This window comes from Musa acuminata, chromosome BXJ2-2, assembly GCF_036884655.1.
Source record: "Musa acuminata AAA Group cultivar baxijiao chromosome BXJ2-2, Cavendish_Baxijiao_AAA, whole genome shotgun sequence".
NCBI classification, from domain to species: domain Eukaryota; kingdom Viridiplantae; phylum Streptophyta; class Magnoliopsida; order Zingiberales; family Musaceae; genus Musa; species Musa acuminata.
Window position 1 is genome coordinate 4,474,227 of NC_088339.1, and position 19,032 is coordinate 4,493,258.

Below are 19,032 nucleotides of genomic sequence, written 5' to 3' on the forward strand. Positions count from 1 at the left end.
TAAAATAAAATTGTTCCTTTGGTTTCGTAAAAATATATACTAATTGATATTTTACGTTAATAAAATTTAAAGATATATCATGATTATTAACATGATCTATAATAAAATGATGTCTAATATCAATATATTTAGTTCTAGAGTGTTGAATGAGATTCTTTGCTAAATAAATAATACTAGTCTTATCATATTTTATAGGGATGTTTTTCAAGTAAAGTCCATAGTTTTCTAAAGTATTTTTCATCTAGATAACTTATGCACAACATGTACCTACTGCTACATATTCAGCCTCGACTATAGATAATATAATAGAATTTTATTTCTTGGAAGACTAAGAAACAAGTATATGACATAGGAGTTGATATGTTCTAGATGTGCTTTTTCTATTTATTCTACATCCAGCAAAATCAGTATCATCATAGACAATCAATTCAAAATTTTTAGATTTTAGATACCATAATCCTAAGAAAAATATCAATTCATTTTTAAGTATCTAAATTTTTTTTAACTACTTTGTAATGAAATTATTTAGGATTAGATTGAAATCTAGCATAAAGTCCAACACTAAATATCATATAAGGTTTAGTTGTTGTGAGGTATAGTAAACTATCTATCGTACCTTTATAAGTCTTTTGATCAAAAAATTCTCCTTCATTGTCTATATCTAATTTTGTAGAGATGCTCTTTGGTATGTTAATAACCTTAGAACTATCCATATCAAATTATTTTAATAGATCCAAAGCATACTTAATTTGACTAAAAAAGGTTCCATTATTTAGTTGCTTAATTTATAATCCTAAGAAAAATATCAATTCATCCATTAAACTCATTTCGAATTTTTGGATCATACTTTTAATAAAAGACTCACACAAAGACTCATTTGTAGAATAAAAAATAATATCATCAATATAAATTTAAATAATAAAAAAATTATTTTCAAAATATTTAATAAATAATATGGTATCGATATTGTCTTTCAAAAAGTTATTCTTAATAAGAAATGAACTAAGTCTCCCATACTAAGCCCTTGGGGCTTGCTTCAATCCATAGAGAGTCTTAGATAATTTAAAAACATGGTTCAGAAAAAAAAAAAAAATCAAATCTAGGTGGTTGCTCAACATAAACTTCTTTGGTAATAAAGTCATTAAGAAAAATACTTTTGACATCCATTTGAAATAACATAAAATTATTACAATATTTATAGGCAAGGAGTATTCTTATGGCTTCAAGTCTTGATATAGGAGTGAAGGTTCCTTTATAGTCGATACATTCTTCTTGGTTGAAACCTTTGGCCACTAAAATTTTTAAATAATTAATCATTACTTCTCTTCATTTATCATCAACAAAAAGGAGAAAAATACAACTAACAAGTTTTTGAAACATGCAAGCTAGTAAGTTACGAAGTTTTACTTCTCTTTAGAACATGCACGCTAGCAAGTTGGCAAGTTATACTTCTCTTTGAAGTATGAAGGCTAACAAGTTTTTGCGAGTCATAGGTGCTCTACAAGCCAATCGCATGAGTGATGACACGTGTGACTTGACATGTAGTCTTTTTGCTTATTGTTATTATTATTTGATATTTTATCACTTTATATTACCTATTATATTAATATATTATGATGTCAATAGATCTTTGCAATAAGAATATGATCATAATGAGATCACGATAATGAGATCGATTCTCCTTTAAATACAGATCTTGAATAATCCCGGTCATAGGTTACTTAAAAGGGACATCGAAATAACTGGACAGACTGGTGTACTATATGCCCATCCATATGATGGATGCAACTAGTCTCATAGTTGCTCATGTGGGGACACTAGGGATACAGTGTAGGTGCTCATTGGAGAATGAGTTCACTAACTGATTCGCTCATGAAATGCTGGATGATTGATAATGCCTCATTGCTAGACAACGATTCCGTCGTCCTAGTGGTGTATCTGGTCCTTAGACTTGAGACACCAAGGATGTACTGTATGAGTACTCCAGTCTTTGATACCATTCTTATAGGTCTGGAGGTTCCAGATCTAGTATAGTTGGTCATCGGGAGTGGTAGTCAACCTTACGAGTGTTGAATCTCGGATTTGATGATGAAGTCAATTGTCATATGTTATCTAATCCATATGTTGAGATAAGTGTGCAGGATTAACTACGATGAAAGTAAAACATACAGCAGGAGTTACGCCGGAGTCAAAACTATGATCACGTTGGGAGTTCGAGAGTTCGACGAAAGTCCGAACGGTCGTCGGAGGTTCTGCGGGAACAAATCTGAGAAGTCCAGGAGCTTGCCAAAAGAAGCTCATCGGAACTCGCCAAGTGGATCGTCGCAAGTCCAGGAGTTTGCCGGAAGTCTGTCGGAGCATCGCCGAAGGTTCGTCGGAAGTTCGCCGGAAGAAGCGATTGACGCACCGGAGCAAGTTGTAGTAAATGTCTTAAGAAATATCATAGTTAGCATGTAGATTAAGTTAAGAATGAGAGGTGATCCCATTAACTTAATCTGGAGGCAATTGGGCTCTTGACAGACCCAAATTGGGCCGAATGGATCAACCCATTCGGACCAGAATTCCTGCTAGGCGGTGGCACCGCCAAGGTCGACAAATGTATCTTTCATGGATTTCACTATTATGAATTCTTATTGAGAAACAGATTGTATTCATGGATCTTTTTTTTTATCATTTCTCATGAACTCTACCTTACTCCTCTCACGAAAGAAGGAAGAATTTTTATGAATTTTTAGTATAAGATGATAACTTGCAAGAGTGAGGATTTGATTTCACATGAATATCTTGATCTTTTTCATAAATCCCTTCTCCTTGTTAAAATAGAAGCATGATTTAATGAAACTTGAGTAAACATGTTAACTTATTCAAAGAAAAATTATCATACAAAGTTTTGCTTGTCTTCATTTATTGCTCGCATACATTCATTGTGAAACTTGCTTGAATTTTTACCACACTTGCATTGTTGAATTGTTCTCCATTTTGTTGATGACAAAGGGGGAGAAATATGGCAAACTGATAATAACTTGACATATTAAATAATACTGATGACAACTTGACATATTAAACAATGTGTAACATGTGCATTATAGATACTTGATAAATGTCTTTCATTATGTTAAGATATCATAAGCTCAACTTGCTATTTACAATTGATATCTTGCAATGGATTGATGAATTGTTATATTTTATCAAGAATTGTCATCTTGTTAAAATTCATATTCGAAATTCATAAATAATGATTGATTATCATTAGACTTGAAAATATATGCCATGCCTTGACATCATTTTCACAAATACGAAGCATCGTATTTTGAATTGGTAAATCATGATAAGTATCATGATATACATGTTGATAAGTTTAAATGAACTTAACTTATCGGTTTGATACTTGAATTCAAAGGCCTTGAATTCAAGAATGTATTTTCTCAAGTATGGCATATAGATAGGGGGAGTTAAGATTAACTCCGTCATAAATTGATTGTCACCATCAAAAAGGGGGAGATTATTGAATCTTGGGTTTTGATGATAAAATTAATTATAAATTATTTGATCTAATCTATATATTGAGAAAAGTGTGCAGGATTAACTACGATAGCAGTAAGACATAAAGCATGTGTTGTGCTGGAGTCAAAATCGAGATCTCATTGGGAGTTCAAGAGTTCGTCGGAAGTTCAGACGCTCGACGGAAGTTCTACCAAAACCAACTGAGAAGTTCAGAAGCTTGCAAAAGAAACTCATTGGAACTCGCCAAGAAGATCATCATAAAGTCTGGGAGCTTGCTAGTAGTCCGCCGGAATATTATCGAGAGTTCATTAGAAAATCGCCGGAAGAGCAATTGACATACCGGAATAAGAGTACTTTGATTATGTCTTAGTTATTATAGTTAGATAGTAGATTGAGTTAGAATTGGGAGGTAATACTACTAACTTAATTAGGGGCCAATTAGGCCCTAAATAGGGCTGAATTGGGCCGGATTAAATAGCTCATTCAACCATTGAAAACATGGCTGGTTGTGGCACCGCTTGGGAGACCCACTCTCCCAAGTGGTCTGGGTGGTGGTACCGTTGGCAGTTAATACTGCCAGCAATGGTACCACCCCTATCAGGTGGTGGTACCACCAAAGCTCAGTCTCCGACCTTTGTCAAGCAATTGTACCACCCAGACTGGGCAGTGGTACCACCTAGACTAGGCATCTGGGCAGTGGTACTGCCCAGCGTCAAGTGTTAAGTGGTGGTACTAGCCAGTAATTGCAGTGGTACCGCCAGTACCCCGAAATATGAGGATATGAGACTTTTTAGCTCCAATTTTGAAGCCAATGAGGCCTATAAATACCCCACCCTTTTCTGCATGAAAGGGCATGGAAATATTGGCATAATCTTGAGTCTTTAAAGTGTTAAAGAGTTGTAAAAGTGCTAGAGTCCTCCTCCTCCCTTTCTAAGTGTTGAGATCATTTAATAGAGGTGTGAGACTTGTAAGGATTGTCTCCTAAGCCTGTGAAAAAGAGAAAGTGCTGTAAAAGGTGATTGGTCTTCGCCTATCGAAGGAAGACCTTTAGTGGACGCTAGTGACCTCGATAGAGGAGGAATCCGAAAGTGGATGTAGATCATAACGACCGAACTACTCTAAATTCTAGTTTACTTTTCATTTGTGTAATTTACATTACTGCAAACCTCTTTAAATCTTATCTTTGCACTTTTATGAAAGCTTTCAAATTCAATCTCTCTCTAAATTTGAATCGAAACGAATATTTTTCGAAATCGGGTTTAATCGGGAAAGTTTTCTGCTGCAATAATTCACCCCCCCCCCCTCTTAGTGCGCTCTTAATCCTAATAGGATTTGTTACCTATGATTCCTTTGCCAATGATTTTACCCTTGTTGTTATCTTTGAAGGTGACATACCCTTCGTCTAGGCTAGTGAACTTAGAGAATTGAGATGGATGTTAGGACTCTAGCTATGAGAGCCATAATTGAATTTTATTAAAAGGGGCACTCATGTAAAACCTACCTAGCCGACCCCTATTAAAGAGGTGAAGAGGCCAACCAGGGTTAGGGTTGTTGGGAGGTTGCTTCTTAGAGTAAGAGTCTTATTAGGAGTTGGTTAGAAGTAGGTGTCTTAAGTAGGAGTCATATTAGAAGTTAGGGTTTAGAAGCCCTATAAATAGTCATGTATTCATCCTCTTTTGATAAGCAATAGATGAATCTTCTTAGTAGTCTTTGAGTAGCAACTTGGAGGATGGAACCCCTATAGAGTTCCAAGGAGGTTGATCCCCTAAAGAGATCAACCCAAGCTTAGAATCTACTAGGGTTTTGACACTTGGTATCAGAGCAGCTTTCTTGGCATCTCGCTGCCCTTCCATAGCCATCCATCAGCCCTCCACAGTTGCCCAAAGCAATTCTCACAATTGCTTAAAAGATCGTCGCCAAATTCCATCGTCATCTCCACCACCGCAGATCATCCTTTAATCTCCCCATTAATTGCAACAGGTTCTGGTTTCCTACCTTACCGCTGCTGTAATTTAGTTATCCTTATTTAAAAATCTAAAAAAATTGTTCCTATATTGCTGCATAAACTTTTCGTTGCAAAGTTTTTATCTCTACAACGAAAGATGCACTACAGAATTCTAGCCACATAACACAGTTTGTTTGATCTTGCTACTGCGTTTTTTCTATCCAAATCTCTAACAAATTTTTATGATAGCTTTAACATTTCATAACAGTAGATTTTCTTTTAGTTTTGTCAAAAAATTCCCAATATAAACTACTGATCTTTTACGTCTAACCTGCTAGATGCACTGTAGAATTCCAACCATATAACACAATTTGTTTGATCTTGCTACTACATTTTTTCTCTCCAAATCTCTATGAAATTTTTACAATAGCTTTGACACTTCATAACAACAGATTTCCCTTTAGTTTTGTCAAAAAAATCTCAATATAAACTACTAATCTTTTACATCCAACCTACTACACTTTAGACGTAAAAATCTACTGTAATACCTTTCCGTGATCCTCAATTTTTCCTAACCTTCCACCACCCTATGCCATTAACCCATTAATAGAAAAAAGATAGGGACATTTCTTATCTATAGGCATATGCTATGGCTTCTCAAGATCCAATTGATGTCAAATTTGAAGTATGAGATTCTTGGATTGAATCACGGCTTGAATTATGCTTGGACGACAAATTGTGTGCTTTGTTTGCAGAATTCAGAATTGGACAACCGTCGAGTCCAACCAAATTTCAGCAAGGAGAGAGTTCAAAGAGGCCTCCAGAGAAGGAGGGACAGCCCTCAGACATGCTTCAGCCATGCATGAGGGTGGACTTCCCGTGATGGGAAGAAGGAGACCCGACGGGGTGGATTTTTGTTAGGACTCTAGCTAGGAGAGTCCTAATTGAGAGGGACATTCATGTAAAACCTATCTAAGCTGACCCCTATTAAAGAGGTGAAGAGGCCGGCAAGGGTTAGGAGGTTGTTTCTTAGAGAAGAATTAGGAGTTGTAAAGGAATATGAGTCTTGAGTAGGAGTCATATTAGGAGTTGGATAGAAGTAGGAGTCTTGAGTAGGAGTCCTCTTAGGAGTTAGGGTTTAGAAGCCCTATAAATAGTCATGTATTTCTCCTCTTTTCATAAGCAATAGATGAATCTTTTCTGCAGCCTTTGAGCAGCAACTCCAAGGGAGGAACCTCTATAGAGTTCCAAGGAGGCCGATCCTCTAAAGAGATCAACCCCAAGTTTAGAATCTGCAAGGGTTCTAAACCTTGGTATCAGAGCAACATTCTTGGTGTCTCGCTATCCTTCCATAGCCATCCATCAACCCTCCACAACCGCCCAAAGCAATTCCCACAATTGCTTAAAAGATCATCGCCAAATTCCGTCGTCATCTCCACCACCGCAGATCACCCTTTTATCTCCTCGTGAATTACAACAGGTTCTGGTTTCCTACCTTACTGCTGCTGCAATTTAGTTATCCTTATTCAAAAATCTCAAAAAAAATTGTTCTTATATTGCTGCATAAACTTTTCGTCACAAAGTTTTCATCTCTACGACGAAAGATACATTGCAGAATTTCAGCCGCATAGCACTATCTGTTTGATCTTGCTACTATGTTTTTTCTATCCAAATTTCTATGAAATTTTTATGACATATTTGACACTTCCTAACAACAGATTTTCATTTAGTTTTGTCAAAAAATTCTCAATATAAACCATTGATCTTTTACGTCTAATCTGCTATACTTGAAAATCTGCATTGTAAAATTTCAGCCGTATAGTATTGTTTGTTTGATCTTAATACTATGTTTTTTCTGTCCAAATCTCTACAAAATTTTTATGATAGCTTTGAAACTTTCTAGCAGTATATTTCCGTTTGGTTTTGTCGAAAAAATCTCAATATAAACCACTGATCTTTTACGTCCAATCTGATACACTTGAAAATCTGTGCTACAGAAAATTTTAGCCGCATATTGTTGCCTTAACCCATCTATTTGCAATCTTTTCTGAACAAAATTTCTTATATACTTCATAGATCATCTTGGATTCCATTTAAAATTGATCTATTGAGGAGTTCATCTCTAAAAACAATTTTGTGTTGCTGTAAATTTTTGTCCCAAGCCGCTGAAATTTTTCGATGAGAATTCTGGTATCGCAGCTTGCACCAATTTCCTTGCTGTTATACTGCCAAAATTTTCTTGATTAAATTAGACATCCTTGCTGTCATATAAACTGTGATTTTGCTATCAATTCCCTCCTCAATTCTCTTAAGATTTTGGTGGAAATTTTATCAAGAAGCCGCTGTTTCTTCAACGACAATTTTGCTCTTACAAGACATCACATACTTGCTGCAACTTCCACTGATTTCTATCAAACCTTTGCTGCCATCTACCACAGATCCAAAACTTTCATCTACAGCCCTAAAACTCCACCAAACCACACCCTCAAACTGCACCCAAAATAGCCACAAAATAAGCCTAAACTATAGCCTACATCCACCAATCCACCAACCCTTTCGACCATCACCTCTCTCAACCAATGCATGCCTTTAACCCGACAACAAAAGATAGATATTAACATCACAGATTTGGTGGCATATATATGGTATCTGAAGAGGTAATCAATGCTAAATTCGAAACCTTCGAGGCGCGAATGGAGGATATGATTTGGACACTCTTTACCGAATTCAGATTGGGCGGACCACTAAGCCCGAAGAAATCACATCAAGGAGAGAGCTTTGCCCAATCGCACCAAGCCCGAAGATATGACTTCCAAGAGAGGGGAAGCTCTATGACCAATCTCAACTATCCATGCATGAGAATGAACTTCCCTAGATGGGAAGAAGGAGACCCGATTGGTTGGATCTCGAGCGCGGAGCGATATTTTCGGTACCACAAAACCACGGACGCATCTATGGTGAAAATTACAGATACACATCTTGAAGGGGATGTCATACAATGGTTTGACTAGTTTGAACATACTCATGGAGTCCTCTCATGGCGACAATTCAAAGAAGGACTGCTGATCCGCTTCAGACCAACCGATTACGAGAATATTGACGGACAACTAGCAAAGATCCGACAAACATCTATCATTCAGGAGCACCAAACCAGGTTTGAAAGGTTATCTAATCAAACTCATGATTGGTCTAAAAAATAGCTATTGAGGACCTTCATTGAGGGCTTAAAGCCGGAGATCCGAGGAGAAGTTAAAGCACGACAACCGTACACGCTTATGGCAGCCATCTCTTTTGCACAACATCAAGAGGAGCAATTGAACCATGAAGCTTGGAGGACTAGGGTCACTCCTCAACTAGCAATATTGAAGCCCTTAGCCCTCTCTACTATCGACCGAGTCCCTACACCGAAGAGGTTAACAAGAGAAGAGCTTCGGGAATAATATGCGAAGGGGTTATGTTGGCATTGTGACGAGCCATGGAGCTGTGAGCATCGCTGTAGTAAAGGGAGACTTCTTATGATTGAACCAATTGAAGAAGAGGTCATTGAACATCCAGAAGAGAGCCTTAAACATAAAGAAGAAGATGCAGAAGAAGAGTCACAACCGACCAAAGTTACGGTACATGCACTAGCCGGCTACTCAAACCCGCAAACGATGAAAGTTAGAGGCCTTCTCAAACAACAACCGATCACTGTTCTCATCGACATGGGCAGTACTAATAACTTTCTAAACAGTAAGGTTACTGTCCAGATGGCCTTACCTATCGAGAATTGCAGCAAGTTTGATGTTAAGGTCACCGATGGATGGATTTTGAAGTATGATCGTAGGTGCCCGCAAGTGAAACTGTTGCTGATCATGAGGCCTTACCAAGAGATAATTACATATTTCTTCCTTCTCCCTCTTGATTATAATGAGGCCATGCTCAGAATTAAATGGTTGACGATATTAGGTGATATTTTTTGGAATTTTATGCAACTAATTATGAAATTTTACAGTAAGGAGAAACAGGTGATACTGAACGGGAAACGTGGGGGCGACGTAACGATGATTTGCACATAACAAATGGAGAAGGTTTTGCATAAAGCATGCAGCAGCTTTTTGGTACAACTTGAGCAGCAAACTAAGGGAGAGCCAATAGAATTTGATGATCCAAACCTACTTCCTTTGTTTGCTGAATTTTCAGATATATTTGATGAACCGCACAACCTATCTCTTACCCGTCGGCATGATCATTATATAACGATTCTTTCAGGCAAAATCTCCAGCAAATACTCGGCCATATCAGTATCTACATCTCCAAAAGGATTAAATAGAAAGGATTGTAAAAGAGATGCTTGAAACAGGAGTTATTCGGTCAAGTTGCAACCTTTACTCTTCACCGGTGCTACTTGTACGCAAGAAGGACAGAACATGGCGAATATGCGTGGATTACCGAGGTCTCAATGGCATAACCATCAAGGATAAATACCCTATTCCAATAGTAGATGAATTGCTAGATGAAAGGGAGCACAAATCTTCAGAAAGCTGGACCTTCGATCCAGGTATCATCAAATACGAGTGTACGAAGAAGTCATACCGAAAATCGCCTTTCGAACACACAACGAACACTACGAATTTTTGCTTTCTTCAACAAAAGGTGGAATATCTTGGGCATATCATATCAAAAAAAGGTGTGATGGTAGATCCCTTCAAAATTGGAACAATGCAAAACTGGCCTACCCCGAGGAACATAAAATTGCTACATGGCTTTCTGGGTTTAACAGGCTACTACCGTAAGTTCGTGAAAAACTATGGACAGATCGGTGCACCACTCACTTCTCTACTAAAAAATGATATCTTCCAATGGTCGGACAAAGCCTCCGCTGCCTTCGATAAACTTAAGGAAGCCATGACGATGATGCGGGTGCTAGTACTACTAGAATTCAGCCGATCCTTCATTATTGAGGCCGATGCATCTAGAGTCGGAATTGGAGCCATTCTCATGCAAGATGGTCGATTACTCACATACACTAGCAAGGCATTGCCTCCCTCCCATGAAAATATGTCAATATATGATAAGGAGATGCTCGCCATTGTGTACACAGCAACGAGGTGGAGACCCTACTTGATCGGTCGACGATTTCAAATTAAAAGCCTTAAGTACTTTTTGGAGCAAAAGATATCATCCCTTGAGCAGAAAAAATGGGTAACAAAACTTTTTGGATTTGATTATGAAAAAACTTACAAAAAGTGGAAAGAGAATGTTGTTGCAGATACGCTTTCGTAGCTACTCGAGCAAGCTGAATTTTTGGTCTTTTCACTTTCGACCAGCGACTTCCTTGTTGATATTAAGATGGAATGACAGGAAGATTCGGAGACTAGTAAGATCATAAAAAAATTGGAGGAAGCACCAAGCTCCGTGGCTCATTACAATTGAGACTCAAAAGAATTACACTATAAGGGACGCATTGTGCTTATGATAAATTCTACTTGCATCTTCACGAGCAGATTTTGGACAAAGTTATTCTATATGCAAGGTACTAAATTGAAAAGGAGTATGGCATATCACCCACAAATCGATGGCCAGACAGAAGTTATAAATAGGTACTTGGAGATAACCCAAAGCCACCCACCAAATATAACTTTCCAAGGAGAACTCCCGACCCAGCCAAGTGCCATTATTGATCGACGGATCGTGACTCGACGATGACGACCCACTACTAAAGTGCTAATACAGTGGGTGAACCTACCAACAGAAGATGCTACTTGGGAGAACTATGATGACTTGAAGATCAAATTCCCAAAATTCATGAATCGTCAGCCTCAAAGACAAGGCTGATTTGAAGAGGATGGGTCTGTTAGGACTCTAGCTAGGAGAGTCCTAATTAAGAGGGACATTCATGTAAAACTTACCTAAGCCGACCCCTATTAAAGAGGTGAAGAGGCCGGCAAGGGTTAGGAGGTTGTTTCTTAGAGAAGAATTATGAGTTGTAAAGGAATAGGAGTCTTGAGTAGGAGTCCTATTAGGAGTTGGATAGAAGTAGGAGTCTTGAGTAGGAGTCTTATTAGGAGTTAGGGTTTAGAAGCCCTATAAATAGTCATGTATTTCTTCTCTTTTCATAAGCAATAGATGAATATTTTCTGTAGCCTTTGAGTAGTAACTCCAAGGGAGGAACCCCTATAGAGTTCCAAGGAGATCGATCCCCTAAAGAGATCAACCCCAAGTTTAGAATCTGCAAGGGTTCTAACAATTTCGTGCGCCGAACATTACTTTCGCTACTACCGAACATCGGATGATGCTATGGTGGAAATTGCTATCATCCACCTTAAAGGAGATTCTATTCAATGGTACAATTGGCTATAATACAATCATGGGGCTCTTATATGGAATTAATTTAAGAGCGCACTGTTGAATCATTTCGGACCTACGAAGTATGAAAATATCAATGGCCAACTCTCAAAGATTCGACAAACCTCTTTGATTCAAGAGTACCAAACTAGGTTTGAGAAGCTATTCTACCTTGCTCTTGATTGGATTGACCATCAATTGTTAGGAACATTTATCAAAGGTTTCAAGCTAGAGATAAAAGGGGAGGTTAAGGCGCGGCAGCCCCGTACCATGACAACTGCGACTTCTTTTGCCCAAATACAAGAAGAACGACTCAACCAAGATGCTTGGAGGATGAGAACCTCTCCTAGTCCCATGGCATATAAACCTCCTTCTACTCCTAGCTATCCTTTGTTGCCAAAAAAATTGACAAGAGAAGAACTACATGACTGATCAACAAAGGGTCTTTGTTGGCATGACGACGAGCCGTGGAACCGTGATCATCGCTGCAAAAGGGGCCACCTCCTACTGATTGAACCTCTTGAAAATATAGAGAAGGAGGTCCAGGAGCATAAGGAAGAGGTTGCAGATGAAAAACTGCCATTGGTCAATATTACGATGCATGCCCTTGCCGGTTACGTGAATTTGCAAACGATGAAAGTGGGAGGACTTATGAAGCAACAACCTATCACCATTCTTATTGACACCGGGAGTACTAATAATTTTATGAAAAGCAAGGTTGCTATCTAGATGGCCTTACCTATTGAGAACTGTGGTAGGTTTGATATTAAGGTCACTGACGGATGAATTTTGAAGTGTGATCAGAGGTGCCCACGGGTGAAACTATTGCTGTAGGATCAAGAGATAATTATAGATTTCTTCCTCCTCCCTCTTAATAATTATGTGGTCATGCTTGGCATTGAATGGCTGACAACATTATGCGATATTTCCTAAAATTTTTCGAAATTAATTATGAAATTTTATAATAAGGGGAAATAGGTGATACTGTACGAGAAATGTGGGGGCGATGTAATGATGATTTGCACACAACGAATGGAGAAGGTTTTTTACAAAGCATACAGTGGCTTTTTAGTACAACTTGAGTAGCAAACTAAGGAAAAACCAATAGAATTTAAAGATCCAAACATACTTCCTTTGCCTGTTGAATTTTCATATATGTTTGATGAACCATGCAACCTACCTCCTGCTCGTTGGCATGATCATTGTATATCGATTCTTCTGGGCAAACCTCCAGCAAATACTCGACTATATCAGTATCCACATCTTTGGAAAGATGAAATAGAAAGGATTGTAAAAGAGATGCTTGAAATATGAGTTATTCAGTCAAGTTGCAACCCCTACTCTTTGCCGGTGCTCCTCGTACAAAAGAATGACAGAACATTGTTGAATATCGGATTTTGATGATGAAGTCAAATGTCATTTGTTATCTAATCTATATGTTGAGATAAGTGTACAGGATTAACTACGATGAAAGTGAGACATGCAGTAGGAGTTGCGCTAGAGTCAAGACAATGATCACGTTGGGAGTTCGAGAGTTCGACGGAAGTTCGGACAGTCGTCGGAGGTTCTGCGGGAACAAATTCGAGAAGTCCATAAGCTTGCCAAAGAAGCTCGTCGGAACTCGCCAAGTGAATCGTCGCAAGTCCAGGAGTTTGCCGGAAGTCCGCAGGAGAATCACCGAGGGTTCATCGGATGATCGACGGAAGCTCGCCGGAAGAAGCGATTGACGCACCGGAGCAAGTTGCAGTAAATGTCTTAGGAAAAATCGTAGTTAGCACATTGATTAAGTTGGAAATGGGAGGTGATCCCATTAACTTAATCTTGGGGCAATTGGGCCCCTGAAAAACCCAAATTGGGCCGAATGGATCAACCCATTCGGACCCTGATTTCTGCCAAGCGGTTGAACCGCCCAAGGCAGGAGGTTGCACCGCCTGGGCTCAGTCTCCGAGCGAGACTGGGAGGTGCAACCACTCCAGCCAGGCGGTGGCACCGCCTGGGGCTCAGTCTCCGAGCGAGATTGGGCGGTGCAACCTCCCCTAACAAGAGGTAGCACCGCTTGAGCTCAGTCTTCGAGCTTTGCCAGGTGGTGCAACCGCCTCAGTCAGGAGGTGCAACCGCCTGAGCTCGGTCTTCAAGCTTTGTCAGGAGGTGCAACCACCCCTCACAGGAGGTAGCACCGCCTAGAGGCTTAGTCTTCGAGCTCTGCCAAGCGGTGCAACCGCTCCAGTCAGGAGGTGCAACCGCCTGATCCCGAAATTCCGAGAATTGACAGTTTTGAGCTCCAAATTTGAATTGGGTTGGGGCCTATAAATACCCCACCCATTGAGCACTGAAAGGCAAGGAACTAACACCGAAATCTTGATCCTTTTCTGTGATTCTTAGAGCTCAAAATTGTTGTAAAGGCCAAAAGTTCTTCTCCCTCTGTTCTTCCAAGTTCTGAGTTGTAAAGAGAGGAGAGAAAAATTCTGTAAGGGTTGTCTCCTAAGCTCGTCAAAAGGAGTGAAACTGTAAAAGGGTGGTTGGCCTTCGCCTATTGAAGGAAGGCCTCTAGTTGACGTCGGTGACCTCGTCGGTGGAGGAAGCCAAAAGTGGAGTAGGTCAAGATTGACCGAACCACTCTAAATCTCGGTTTGCATTTACTTTGAGCATATTATCTTTACTGCAAACCTCCTCTGAAGCTTACTACTTTCTGCGCATATACGATTGGGTTTCAAGCTTTGCACTTTCCGAATCAGTGTTTAGACGTAAATCTGCTTTTTCGTACGATCATCATATTTCAGATTGCGTTTACATTTTGATTTCTACCATAACTGCAAACTGTCTTTATACCCTTTCTTAAACTGCATCTCGCCTAATCAGGTGATTTACGAATCAGTATTTAGACGTAAATCAATTTCTTCGTACGAACGCCGTATTTCAGTTTGCGCTTATATTCTGGTTTTCATCATAACTGCAAACTGCCTTTATAGATTGACTTTAACATCATCTTGCTTGATCTTAAGTTAAAGTAATCTTAGAATCGGCTTTCACACAGAAATCATTTTTATCATTCGAACGCAGTTTCGTTTTAATCGCAGAAAGTTTTCCACTGCACTAATTCACCCCCCCCCCCTCTTAGTGCTCTTGATCCTAACAATTGGTATCAGAGCGGGGTTAACTCTCTAACGGATTAAAACCCAAGAGAGATGGCATACGTTGGAAACCAAGAGGGCCATTCTATTACACGTCCACCCATGTTCAGTGGGACGGACTACACCTATTGGAAGACCCGAATGAGGATCTTTCTTATTTCTATGGATTTTGAACTTTGGAATCTTGTCGAAAATGGATTTTCGAAGTCTTCTCTTCCAATGATCGATTGGAATGAATTGGAGAAGAAGGCTTTCGCTCTTAATGCAAAGGCTATGAATGCCTTATTTTGTGCACTTGATAAAAACGAGTTTAACCATATTTCAACTTGTGAAACTGCATTTGATATTTGGCACACACTCGAAGTGACTCACGAAGGCACAAGTAGAGTGAAAGAGTCAAAAATCAATCTTCTGTTACATTCTTTCGAACTTTTCCGGATGAAACCGAGTGAAACCATTGGCGACATGTTTACCCGTTTCACGGATGTCGTCAACGGTCTAAAAGGACTCGGAAAAAGTTTTTCGGATTTTGAGCTCGTAAATAAGATTCTAAGATCCCTTCCTAAGTGTTGGGATCCTAAAGTCACTGCTATTCAAGAGGCGAAAGATCTAAGAAACTTTCCTCTTGAAGAACTAATCGGGTCATTAATGACCTATGAGATGACTTGCAAAGCTCATGAAGAGCAAGAAGACATCCTTCTAAAGAACAGGAAGGATATGACACTTAAAACTTCAGAAGGCCACTTGAGAGAAAACTGAAGTGATGAGGACTGTGATGATGACTTGGCACTTCTAACAAGAAAATTTAAAAAATTCATTAAAAGAAACAAGTTTAAGAATGACGCAAAAAACAAACTTGAACCCAAAAAGGACCAAGTTATTTGCTATGAATGCAAAAGGCCAGGACACTACAAGAGTGATTGTCCCCAAGTCAAAAAGAGTACATCTAAGAAGAAGGCGCTCAAAGCAACATGGGATGACTCGAGTGCGTCCGAAGAAGAGGAGTCCAACACCGAGCAAGTTGCTCATTACGCCTTAATGGTCATCGGAGATGAGGTAACAAATTTAATAGATGCAGATTTATCATTTGATGAATTATTAAATGCGTTCCATGACTTATTTGATGAATGCAAGATTATTAATAGAAAATACAAATTACTAAAAAAAGAGCATGATAGTCTTGTAATTTTGATAAGTTAAAAACTGAATATCATGATAGTTTAAGTTCATGCATCAAATGCCATGATCTAGAAACTCTCCAAAAGGAAAACTTGCTACTTAAGGACACCTTGAAGAAATTCGAGGTTGGTAGCAAGTCATTGAACATGATCCTTGCAAACAAGGGTCACGTTCCCAAAAGAAGTGGAATTGGATTTGTGAGAAGTCCTCACCAAAATCTAACCACCTTCATAAAAGGCCCTATCTTACATGTTCGACACAAAAACAAATGCAACTTTTGTTACAAATTTGGACACAAGACGCATTATTGTCCATTCAAGAAAATTAGTCCAAACAAATTGATTTGGGTTCCCAAAGGAACCATGACAAATTCTATGCAACATGATAAACAATGTAGATCTATTTTTGAGGCACCCAAAAGCAAATGGGTACCTAAAAATCATCGTTTCTTGTAGAAACCTATACCATCGCAAGCTAGGAGCAAGAGATGGTACCTTAATAGTGGATGCTCAAGGCATATGACCGGAGATCCATCTCAATTCTCTAAGTTCACTAGCATAGACGAAGGCTATGTCACATTCGGAGACAACAACAAGGGTAAAATCATTGGCAAAGGAACCATAGGTAACAAATCTAACTTCTTTATTGAAGATGTTTTGTTAGTTAATGGTTTAAAACATAACCTCTTGAGCATTAGTCAATTATGTGATAAAGGATACATTGTCAAATTCGAATCTAATGCTTGCATCATTGAAAACCACACAAAAACATGTCTATGATTGCATTAAAATAAAATAACGTATACACTATTGACATCAATGATTTGTGTAATGAAATGTGTTTCTCAGTTTTGAATGAGGATGCTTGGCTATGGCATAGAAGATTAGGTCATGCTAGCATGAAACTAATCACTCAAATATCATCTAAAGAACTTGTAAGAGGAATTCCTCATATCAAGTTCATCAAAGATAATGTATGTGATGCTTGCCAATTAGGTAAACAAATTAAGGGTAGTTTCAAATCTAAGAATCAAATAAGCACCTCTAGGCCCTTACAATTGATCCATATGGACTTGTTCGGACCAATCTCTACATCAAGTCTAGGAGGTAGCAAATACGCCTTTGTCATTGTAGATGACTATAACAGATATACATGGACTTACTTCTTAAAACAGAAAAATGAATGCTTTAGATATTTTACCAAGTTTTGTAAACTTGTTTAAAATGAAAAGGGGTCTATAATTTCATCAATTAGAAGTGATCACGGTGGATAATTTCAAAACCATGATTTCCAAGAATTTTGTGAACTCAATGGATACAACCATAATTTCTCTATTTCAAGAAATCCTCAACAAAATGGAGTAGTAGAAAGAAAAAATCGAAATTTACAAGAAATGGTAAGAACCATGTTGAATGAACATAGCCTACCCAAATATTTTTGGGCCGAAGCCGTAAACACCGCATGCTATATATTGAATAGAGTTCTGGTAAGACCCTTACTCACCAAAACTCCTTATGAGTTGTGGAGCAACAGAAAACCCAACGTTTCATATTTTAAAGTCTTTGGGTGTAAGTGTTTTATCTTGAATGAAAAGGATAACTTATGAAAATTTGATGCTAAATCCGATGAAGGAATCTTTCTTGGTTATTCTTTGGTTTCTAAAGCTTTTCGTATCTTCAATAAAAGAACCTTAATTATTGAAGAATCCATTCATGTTGTTTTCAATAAGATTTCTGAAATCAAGAAAAACGATTTTGATGATGATGTTAATTTTGATTCCTTGAATTTAAATGAAACCCCGTCTCCAACTAGCAACTTGGATGCATCCACTTCCGAAACATCCTTACCCAAGTAGTGGAAGTATGTAGATGCTCATCCTAAGGAACTAATGGCTTTATTTCCGAAGAAGTCTATGTTGAACAACCTCTTGGATTTGAAAATAATAGCCTCCCTAATCATGTGTTTAGATTAACCAAAGCTCTCTATGGTTTAAAACAAGCCCCGAGGGCTTGGTATGAGAGACTTAGTTCTTTTCTTATTGAAAATAATTTCACAAAAGGCAAGGTTGATACTACATTATTCATCAAGAATTTTGAAAATAATTTTCTCATTGTTCAGATTTATGTTGACGATATTATCTTTGGTTCCACGAATGAATCTCTTTGTGAATCGTTTGCTAAAACTATGAGTCCTGAATTCAAAATGAGTTTAATGGGAGAATTAACATTCTTCTTAGGCTTACAAATCAAACAACTAAGCAATGACATCTTTATTAGTCAAACTAAATATGCTATGAATTTACTAAAAAGGTTTAATATGAATAACTCAAAGGCTATTAACACTCCTATGAGCACCTCCACTAAGTTAGAAATTGATGAAAGTGGAGAAAGCTTCGATAAAAAAACTTATAGGGGTATGATAGGAAGTTTGCTTTACCTCACTACAACTAGACCAGACATCATGTTCAGTGTAGGATTTTGTGCTAGATTTCAATCAAACCCTAAGATATCTCATCTCAAAGCAGTTAAAAGAATACTTAGATATCTTAATGGTACAACAAATCTAGGATTATGGTACCCAAAAATAAAGAATCTTGAGTTAATTTCTTATGCTGATGCGGACTTTGCTGGCTGTAGACTAGATAGAAAAAGCACATCAGAAACATGTCAATTTTTAGGACATGCCCTTGTTTCCTGGTCATCTAAGAAACAAAACTCGGTTGCACTATCAACAACCGTAGCTGAATATATTGCAGCAAGTGTATGTTGTGCATAAGTTGTATGGATGAAAAGCACCTTAGAAGACTATAAAGTTTATCTTAAAAATATTCCCATTAAATGTGATAACACAAGTGCAATATGCTTAACAAAGAATCCAATACAACACTCAAGAACAAAACATATTGATATTAGACATCACTTTATACGAGATCATGTTACTAATCAT